We start from the raw sequence: 10,448 nt of genomic DNA, 5'->3' as shown, positions 1-10,448 counted from the left end.
AATGATTTAATTTTAGCTTAATGTAACTTAACTGAAAGTTTAAAAAATAATATGCTTTACATTCTATACATGTAAAAATTAAATGTTGCTCTTCAGATTATTTTTTCCTGATCAAATCGGATAGATCGATATTTAAATTTTTTTAATTCACAGTGGGCTTCATAGAAAGTTCCTCTTTATCTGATCATCCCCTATCTTTATTTTTAGATAATTTTGAATGGGAAAGAGAGTGAAGGTCTTACAGTTGCCAACAGAAGGAAGAAGAGAAAGAAAAACAAGATAAATAAGATAAGAAGTTAGAAGAAGGGGGAGGTAATTAAAAACTAGGGTAAAGAATGAGGAAGTCATTGCAGATTCATTTTTGTGAATAATCTGTGACAGCTGACCTCATGGAAGTGGACATGGATGCCCAGGGCTGGAGCTGATTGGCAGGTCTGACTTTGCTTTGGGAAAATCCCCCGGCAGCCTCTATTTTTACACAGTGGTTTGTTCCTAGAGGGGCCAGAGTTGTCTTAAAGATGATCTGGCAACCACCAGATATTTGGGAACTATCATCTAGGAACCCAGAGGCTCCTTTCAAGAATTATTAAAAAACAAGAGCTAGGATGTTTAATGCTACTGCTAGGGTTTGGCACCTACGATACAAAGTCAGCCAGCAGTGTCTCCTTACACTCCGAGATGCCAAGCCAACCTTAGAAACGGCCTTATAGCACTTTATTCATTAACACTAAACAGATCTTCAGTGTTTCCTCCCTCTTCAACCCACTTCAGAGACTCATTGACATAAAGCAATATGATTTAAATCTTAATGTACAGATACCATGAACTTATTCATTTTTTTCTAAAAAATGGTGAAAAAGTGTGAAGAAAACAGTCAATGAGAGATAGTATCTGCCACAGGAATTAGAAGAATGTGGGGTGTATAAAGGAAAAATCATAAGTTTAAAAAATGGAGAGATCCATGTATAAATATTGGCTTGGTCATTTACTAGCTATGTGACCTTGAATAAATTATTTAACTCTCTGAGTCAAAGTTTCTTAATACAGAAAATGGAATAGTAGTATCTACTTATTTTGATCACTATGAGATTAAGTGAGGTAGTATATCAAGTGTCTCTTATAATGAGCACATCCTAACTGTTAATACTTGGTAACTGTTAGTATAATTACTATTTTATAAATTCATAACAGATAAAAAGATAACTTCTACAGTGATTACTTGAATGCCTAAGTTTCACATAATTCCACTCCTGTAAACACAATAATGTATCAAGATGAATCCCTTGGGAAATCCAAATTTAAAGTCACTTTTCAATACTGAGAAAATGTCCCTCTTTTGTCCCATTTGTCAACTCTGTCTCTATTGTTCCATCCTTACAGCATGAATAAGCATCAGAACACACACCCACTCATAACCTAATTTAATAAATAACAAATTGTTGAATTACCATGATGATAATGAATTAGAAGTTGAGAAATTACACAGGATTAGATATAAATCATGGAAACCTTTTTGTCACCTACCCATTTTCAAATCAAAATATTTTACTTATGTTCCTCTAAAGTTTAGTAACTTTTGATATTATTATCAAAATGAATATCTGCTTTACTCAGTAGCAAAATTCTGACGAACTGCTTCAATAAACTCTGAAGCAGCATTTGCTTTTTTGTTTTCCTAACTTAACAGCAATCCTTTCCCACTAGAAGTACTTTTGTAGTGATACATAGGCTCAATATGTTCTATAGATAACACAAGACCAAAAAGTGCAGAAGTAAAATAAATGGCGTATGAGGATCATCCGTTGTCCGCAGGCAGTGCCTTGGCAGCAATTCCGTTTGCTTTACTGCAGTCTTGACAAGCATCCTGCTCCCTGACATTGACGTTAACATGCTTTGGCAGCAGCTGCAAAAGCAGCTTTGGGCAATTAAATCTTAATGTTTCTGTCAAGGAGAAACTGTCTGTGATGTCTTCTCACAACCACATTAAGTCTCATTACAAACCTCGTCATTTCTCTGTAGACTTAGGCATTAACAATTAAAAGTGTCCATAGACTATGTTTTATTGTTCAAGCCATTTGCCTTTATAATTTAGGTGGCAATAGGGTTTACATGCTCATTAAAAAGAAGCTAAAAATGTAGAATATATATTTCTGTAAACATCGAACCTTTGATATGCCCTTGAATTCTAAACTTGCAAGCATTTTTTAAATAATCAGAATAATTAATTTTTATTCTTTCTTTGCTGGATATAAAATATCTTTCAGCTCTTTGAAGATGTATTCCCTTACCTTCTGCTTTCCATAGTTTCTGAGAAGTCAGTCAGAAATATTATCAAGTTCACTTGTACAAAATGAATTGATTGTCCCTAGCTGCTTTCAAAATTTTCTCTTTACCTTTATCTTTCAACATTTTTACTGTGATTTGTCTAGGTGTGGACCTCTTGGTGTTTTTCCTACTTGGAGTTTATTAAACTTCTTAATGTGTAGGTTAATGCTTTTATCAAGTTTGTAAAGTTTTCAGCCATTAATTCTTAAAATATTATTTTCTTTCTCTTTCTCCTCTACTGGTAGTCTCATTATGTTTATGTTGAAACATGTAAAGTTGTCCCACATTTTCCTGAGGGCTTATCCAGTTTTTCATGCTTTTTTTCCTTGTCCTTCTGATTGCCTAATCTTTTTTGACCTGTATTCAAATTCACTGATTCTTTCTTCTGCTAATTTAAATCTACTGCTGAGTATCTCTAGTAAATTTTCCATTTCAGTTATTTTACATTTCAACTACTGAATTTTAATTTGGTTCATTTATATGATTTATATCCTAATATCCTTATTGATATTCTCTATTTGATGAGACATCATTATACTTTACTTTTTAAAGCATAATTTATTTTATTCATTGAATATTTATAGTGGCTTCTTTGAAGTCTTTGTCCATCAAGTCTGACATTTGGGCCCTCTCGCAAGCAGTTTTTGTTACTTGCCTTTTTTTTTTCTGTATATGGGTCACACGTTCCTGCTTCTTTGAATGTCTAATAACAATTTGTTGAAAATAGAAAATTTGAGGTAACATATTGCAGCAATTCTGGATACCCCTACCCGTTTGGAAATTATTCTTGGGTTCTTCACCCACTTGTTTAGTGGTTTAGCTGGACTATTTTTTAAAAGTCTATCTCCCATACAATATATGGGAATCCTATGATGTCATTCCTCAGAGGGTGCAAATAGGGCTTGCACAGTCACCTGGAGATAAGAGTGGTTCTATTTGGGCTCTCTCCTTGATCTTTCTGTTAAGTTTCTGCCAGAGTTTGTGTTACACCTACTGTTAGATTTCATCAAATATGGCTTCTTTCTATTTTTGTGATAATGCCTAGGGCACAAATTGGTCCACCGTATGATTCAATTAAATTTAGGCTTCTTTTAAGGGGTGCTTTTGTGGCTAGACTTCAAAGTATGTTCTGACACTAGTAGGATTCTTTTTAACTGTATATTACCCAGATTCCCTTTGTGAAACTAATAGCCTATTATTTAGTTTGCTGCTCTCATGGACTACGAGCCTCTTAATTGTTAGCCACTAAAATCTCCACTATTTTTGACAGTGCCCTTAGACTTGAACTTCCTCAGATTCTTTTTGACAAAGTCAGTTCTATGGGGAGAGGTCAAAGCTCTCCATTCTTATGGCATGTGTCCACCTTCAGCAAAATTTCTATGCAATCTCTCTGGAGCTGAGGTCAAGGACAATGGCCTACTTTTCTTACAGTAAAACCCCTGCTTTATGAGTAGTTAGGTAAATGAGGGCATTAGCCTCTGGTCTTGGCTTGGATCTACAAGCATAGAACCTCTACTCTAAGAGAACATTAAGGCAAGAGCAATTAGGGCCCCAGGATTCTCAGCTTATCATTCCTGAGGTAGAGCTTCATCCTATGAGTGGCAGGGTGGTGGTGGTGGTGAGGGAGGAAAGGAGCTCTAAATAGCACTCACTAGGATTCAGTCTCTATAACGCAGAGCTGGAATGGCATGAGAAATGCTGGTGGACTGCACCTCCAGGAAAGGACTATACCATAGCTGGAGAGAGGGAACACCATTATCTTGGCCATTGCCAAGAAGAGTGGAGATTCTTTCACAGTGTGCTGAGGGGCTCAGGGAGCAGGAAATGGCTCAAGTGACACAGACTCCTGCTGTTCATTTAGAAATATAGTAGGTTTTCTTGAAGAAATGTCTCTTCATTTCCTAAATGCCCCAAGGAGAATTTTCAAGGACTATATAAATTTTTGTATGTGTTGTTGCTGTTGTTTGTAATTTTCACCAGTTGTTGTAATGGCAAATCTTCAGAGCTTCTCACCTCATCATTACAGAATTCCACATGGTTCTTTTGAAATGAGTTAATTCAGGAAGATTAAGTGAGTCAAGTGGAAAGTTACATGGGGGCAAAAAGAAGCTAGAATGACTTTCTAGAGTTTATTATAAAATAAATGTGCATTTATATACCGAAATCCTCCAAAACCGTACCAATTTTAATCAGAAAAAAATGTAGCAACTTTCCACCTGTTTGTTTGTGTAAACTTTGTTTCTTTCATCAGCATCTTATAGTTTTTAGAGTACAAGTCTTTCACCTCCTTAGGTAGGTTTATTCCTAGGGTTTTTGCTTGTTTCTTTGTTTTTAATGCAATGGTAAATGGGATTGTTTCCTTAATTTCTCTTTTGGTTATTTTGTTGTTAGTGTATAGAGATGCAACAGATTTCTGTATATTAATTCTGTATCCTGAAATTTTACAGAATTCACTGATGAGGTCTAGCAGTTTTCTGGTAGGGTCTTTAGGATTTTCTGTGTATAGTATCACGTCATCTGCAAACAGTGACAGTTTTACTTCTTCTTTTCTGATTTGGATTTCTTTAATTTCTTTTTCTTCTCTGATTGCTGTGGCTAGGACTTCCAAAACTATGTTGAATAAAAGTGCTGTGAGTGGGCATCCTTCTCTTGTTCCTGATATTAGAGGAAATGTTTTCAGCTTTTCATCATTGAGAATGATATTATTTGTGAGTTTGTCATATATGGCCTTTATTATTTTGAGGTATGTTCCCTCTATGCCCACTTTCTGAAGAGATTTTATCATAAATGGATGTTGAATTTTATCAAAAGCATTTTCTGCATCTATTGAGGGGATCATATGGTTTTTATTCTTCAACTTGTTAATGTGGTGTATCACACTGATTGATTTGCAGATATTGAAAAATCTTGCATCCCTGGGATAACTTCCACTTGATCATGGTGTATGATGCTTTTAATGCATTGTTGCAGTTGGTTTACTAGTATTTTGTTAAGGGCTTTTGCATATATGTTCATCAGTGATACTGGCCTGTAATTTTCTTTTTTGCATGATATCCTTGTCTGCTTTTGGTATCAGGGTGATGGTGGCCATGTAGAATGAGTTTGGAAGTGTTTCTTCCTCTGCAATTTTTTGGAATGGTTTTAGAAAGATAGATGTTAACTCTTCTCTAAATATTTGGTAGAATGCTCCCGTAAAGACATCTGGTCCTGGACTTTTGTTTGTTGGGAGTTTCTAAATTACTGATTCAATTTCAGTACTGGTAATTGGTCTGTTCATATTTTATATTTCTTCCTGGTTCAGTCTTGGGAGATTATACCTTTCTAAGAAATATATACTGTTCTTGGATTGGAAGAATCAATATTGTTAAAATGACTATACTACCCAAGGTAATCTACAGATTCAATGCAATCCCTATTAAATAACCATGGCATTTTTCACAGAACTAGAACAAAAATTTTTTAATTTGTATGGACACACAAAAGAACCCAGATCGCCAAAGCAATCATGAGAAAGAAGAATGAAGAATCAGTCTCCCTGACTTCAGACTATACTACAAAGCTACAGTATTCAAGACAGTATGGTACTGGCACAGAAACAGACATACAGATCAATAGAACAGGATAGAGAGCCCAGAAATAAAACCATACACTTATGGTCAATTAATCTAGGACAAAGGAGGCAAGAATATACACTGGAGAAAGACTCTCTTCAACAAGTGGTGCTGGGAACACTGGAGAGCTACATGTAAAAGAATGAAATTAGAACATTCTCTAACACCATATACAAAAATAAACTCAAAATGGATTAAAGACCTAAATGTAAGACTGGATACTATAAAACTCCTAGAGGAAAACATAGGCAGAACACTCTTTGACATAAATCTCAGCAATATTTTTTGGGTCTGTCTCCTAGAGTAATGGAAATAAAAACAAAATTTTAAAATGGGACCTAATTAAACTTAAAAGCTTTTTGCATAGCAAAGAAAACCATAAGCGAAATGAAAAGGCAACATACAGAATAGGAGAGAATATTTGGAAATGATGTGACTGATAAAGGATTAATTTCTGAAATATACAAACAGTTCATACAGCTCAATATCAAAGAAACAAATATACCAATCAAAAAATGGGCAGGAGATCTAAATAGACATTTCTCCAAAGAAGAAATACAGATAGCCAAAAGGCACATGAACAGATGCTCAACATCACTAATTATTAGAGAAATGCAAATCAAAACTACAATGAGGTATCACCTCACACCAGTCAGTATGGCCATCATCAAAAAATCTACAAACAATAAATGCTGGAGAGGGTGTTGAGAAAAGGGAATCCTCCTACACTGTTGGTGGAAATATAAATTGGTGCAGCCACTATGGAGAACAGTATGGAAGTTTCTTAAAAAAACTAAAAATAGTTACCATATGACCCTGCAATCCCACTCCTGAGCATATATCCAGAAAAGACAAAAACAGTAATTTGAAAAGATGCATGCATCCCAATGTTCATAGCAGCACTATTTACAATAGCCAAGACATGGAAGCAACCAAAGTGTCCATCGACAGATGAATGGATAAAGAAGATGGGGTACATATATACAGTGTAATATTAGCCATAAAAAAGAATGAAATAATGCTATTTGCAGCAACGTGGATGGACCTAGAGATTATCATACTAAGTGAAGTAACACAGAGAAAGACAAATATCACGATATTGCTTATATGTGGCATCTAAAAAGATGATACAAATGAACTTATTTACAAAACAGAAACTGACTCAGAGACATAGAAAACAAACTTATGGTTACCAAAGGGGATGTATGTAGGACCTGGTTCTTCCCTTTGCACACTACTCATCTCGGTGTACTGAAGTAATAATTATAACTTGATTAACTGATTATTTTGCAAAAAAAAAAGTAAATCTCACAAAAATTTATATTAGGTCTACTTTTCTAGTATTTAACGCTTGATAATATTTTAGCAGATATAAACTACTAAGTAGATATTTATTTAATAAGTGAGGTGAGTGTTGAAGAATAATTGAGTTATCCAAGTGAAGAACAGGAAGGAGGGCTTCTCAAGTAGAACACAGTTAAGAAAACTATGGAGATAAGAAAGCATGGTGTGTGTTATAAACCACAAAGAGAAAGAGAGAAAATGATACATTAGATGAGTCAGTGAAGAAGTTATAGAGTGATTCCTGCAAATTTTCTGTTTGAAATTATTTTATAATAAAATTAATAAATTATTTGGAAATAAACATGAAATTGGAACTAAATACCAAAAAGTAAGGAAAAACACCTAGAACTTTGGCTTTATAGGAAGTTAGTTATGTAACATAAGCTTTTAAAAACTTATACTTTTCAAGGTCTTCATCAAGAGCTCATTTATACTCACTATTGTATCTTTCTTTATGATTTTGAAATTTTAGATCTTTATATTACATCACAAAGTCTTCTAAACAGATGGGAACATTATGGGTGTTTAATATAGATTTTGTTATTGATTATTCTACTGAACATAGTTCGGCAACACAAAAACAAGCAATATTTATAAAATCACAGTTGTGTTATACCTTGGTTTTCTAATTAAAAAAAAGGTTATATTAGTGTTCTCATCCTGCCCTCCCAAAGAAAATAAATTTAAAAAACATCAATAGTACTAAACTCTGAGCTAAGAGATGCATTCTTTAAAGTGCAATAGTTTTTATAGAAATTGATTTATCTTTTCCTTGATATATCAGGTTCAAAAAGAACAAAGTCAAAATGTGAAGCTGAATGAACAGAAGATTTGATGGAGCTTTAGATGTGTTTTGTTTTTACTAATGACAGCAGCTGAAAAGATCCTAGTGAGAGAAACTTATACATATAAAATTAAGAAATTATTCAGATCTAGAACATTACACTTAATATCAGATATTCAAGAATATGCTAAGTCAACAGACTCTTTTCTCAAACTTCTGATAAGACTGGAGTATGATAAAATATGCTAGTAATATAAATAACACAACAGGCTATAACTAGACTATACCGACTCAAATACATTCATTTTGATTTCTTTAGAACTCTGGAGGAGAGTGAAAAATAGACCTTTGTGATTTGCCTAATAAAATGTCATCATTTTAGACAAGCAGATTTAATTAATTCTATAGACCAGCACAGCGGAACTGTTTTGATTTTTAGTAGGGCATACTGCTTTTAGACATCTTATTTTGTTTTGAAGAAAGAAAAATATTTTAAAGAAATTCCAAGGCTGTGATTTTCTTCTTTTCACTTATCAAGATAGTTTTCAATGTGTAATTCTTCATAGAAAAATACATTTAGTTACTCTTTATCTATGTTTACACACTTGCACTAATGGTTTATATACAACATTTATGATCTTCCCGAAGAAGCTTTGCAGATATTTGATATCAAGAACAGATTTATGAGTTTGTATATTATTTTGTCTTAAGGTATTCAAATCTTTAAATGCTAGGAGACACAATTTGTGCTTGCTGAGAGTGATCGTCATTCTTTAATTTATTAACAAGTTTTAATGTTTATATGTCTAATTTTGCTTTTTTTCCTGGGCGAAGTAAAAATTGATAGAACATATTCATTGACCCATTTTTTACCTATTTTAACTTGTATAAATAACAAGTCAACCACACTTGTTATTTATACATCAAAACACCACTTCACGCTATAGGAGGTAATACCTTTTTTATGACACTAAAGTTATCAATAATAGTTTATAAATATTTAAATTGTTTGTGAATGCAATGATAAAAAATTTCTTTGTAGCTCCTTTCTAAGAGAAACTGAGCCTTAAATTAGGATAAGAATACCTCCTTTTCTTTGATAAATTTAGCCCACATCTAGTGACGGGTCTATTACCCATAGGGGCAGATAAACTGTTTTTTACAGTAAAGACAGGATTGGTTGAGTAGTTCTTTCTGATATGGGTCCATCTTGCAGTTACCTCTTTGTAAGATGGAGCTAAAAATAATTCCTTATAAAAAAAGATGACCTGTAAAAAATGTTCCAGTCATCACAGAATTAATGTCTAAGATTTTTGGGATGGGAAGAATGTGTTATTCACACTACTGAATTGATTTTATAGATGACTCACTTAGCAGCTTCAAACATTTTAAGAACTGACCCCATAACTTTTGAAAAAGGTGGAAGATAGGCAAGCTTTATATATAGAGAGAATCTTACAATGTAGCTTTTCTTAAAGTAGATCTTCTTAAAGATACTATAGAAGTCAACTCAATATGCTCCTTTAAAACAAAGTTTGCTTTATTTTATTGTGGGGGAAAAAAAGTTTTAGGTGTATTTGAGAGTATGACTGCAATGAGAAAGTTCTCACCAATTCTCATTGCACTACAATGCAATATCTTTAGCAGTATCAGAGGCTGCAGAGAGATTAAGGTGGAAAAGAAACTCATGGGATTAAACAATTAAAAGACTGAGTTTTGGATTGACAGTAGAGCTATTTTTTATCTTTTGTAAATTATTGAGAATGGGTTATTTGTAAAAACATCCAAAATGGGCAAATCCTGTCCTAATTTTCATAAAGGAGAAAAAAAACCTGTGTAATAAAAAATACAGATTACAAAATTTTCCAGTTTCTAGAATATATTACTTGACTTTGAGGCAATGTTAAAAACAGAAAATTCAAAATTTCTAAATTATAGTTATATTGCTCCAGCAAAAGTTATTTTCATAATCTTCAGACACATGCAATGATTAATGAATTTTATGATATATCACTATTGATGTTAACGTTGATCACCTGGCTGAGGTAGTGATCGTCAAGGTTCTCCTCTGTAAAGTTATACTTTTTACTGATTTGCATAGTGTACTCATCAGAAAAAGTCGCTATGTGCAGTCTACAATGAAAGACTAGAGGGTTATATGTCACCTCTTTGAAAAGGCAGTATTTACACAAATTATTTGGAATTCTTCTGTTCTGGAAAAACGGGACCTTTGTTCTCTCTCATTTATTTGGTTATTCAATTATTTATTATGTCAGTATAAATTGATGGATATTTATTTTATGCTGGGTTATAATTCAGTATTATTTAATTAATTAGTTTTGCTCAAATTATTCTGGCATTGGCCATTGGTAGTCTTTGAGTTG

Source organism: Globicephala melas, chromosome 5 (assembly GCF_963455315.2).
Source record: "Globicephala melas chromosome 5, mGloMel1.2, whole genome shotgun sequence".
NCBI lineage: Eukaryota > Metazoa > Chordata > Mammalia > Artiodactyla > Delphinidae > Globicephala > Globicephala melas.
The sequence above is the reverse complement of the archived record's forward strand: the minus strand, read 5'-3'. Positions refer to the sequence as shown.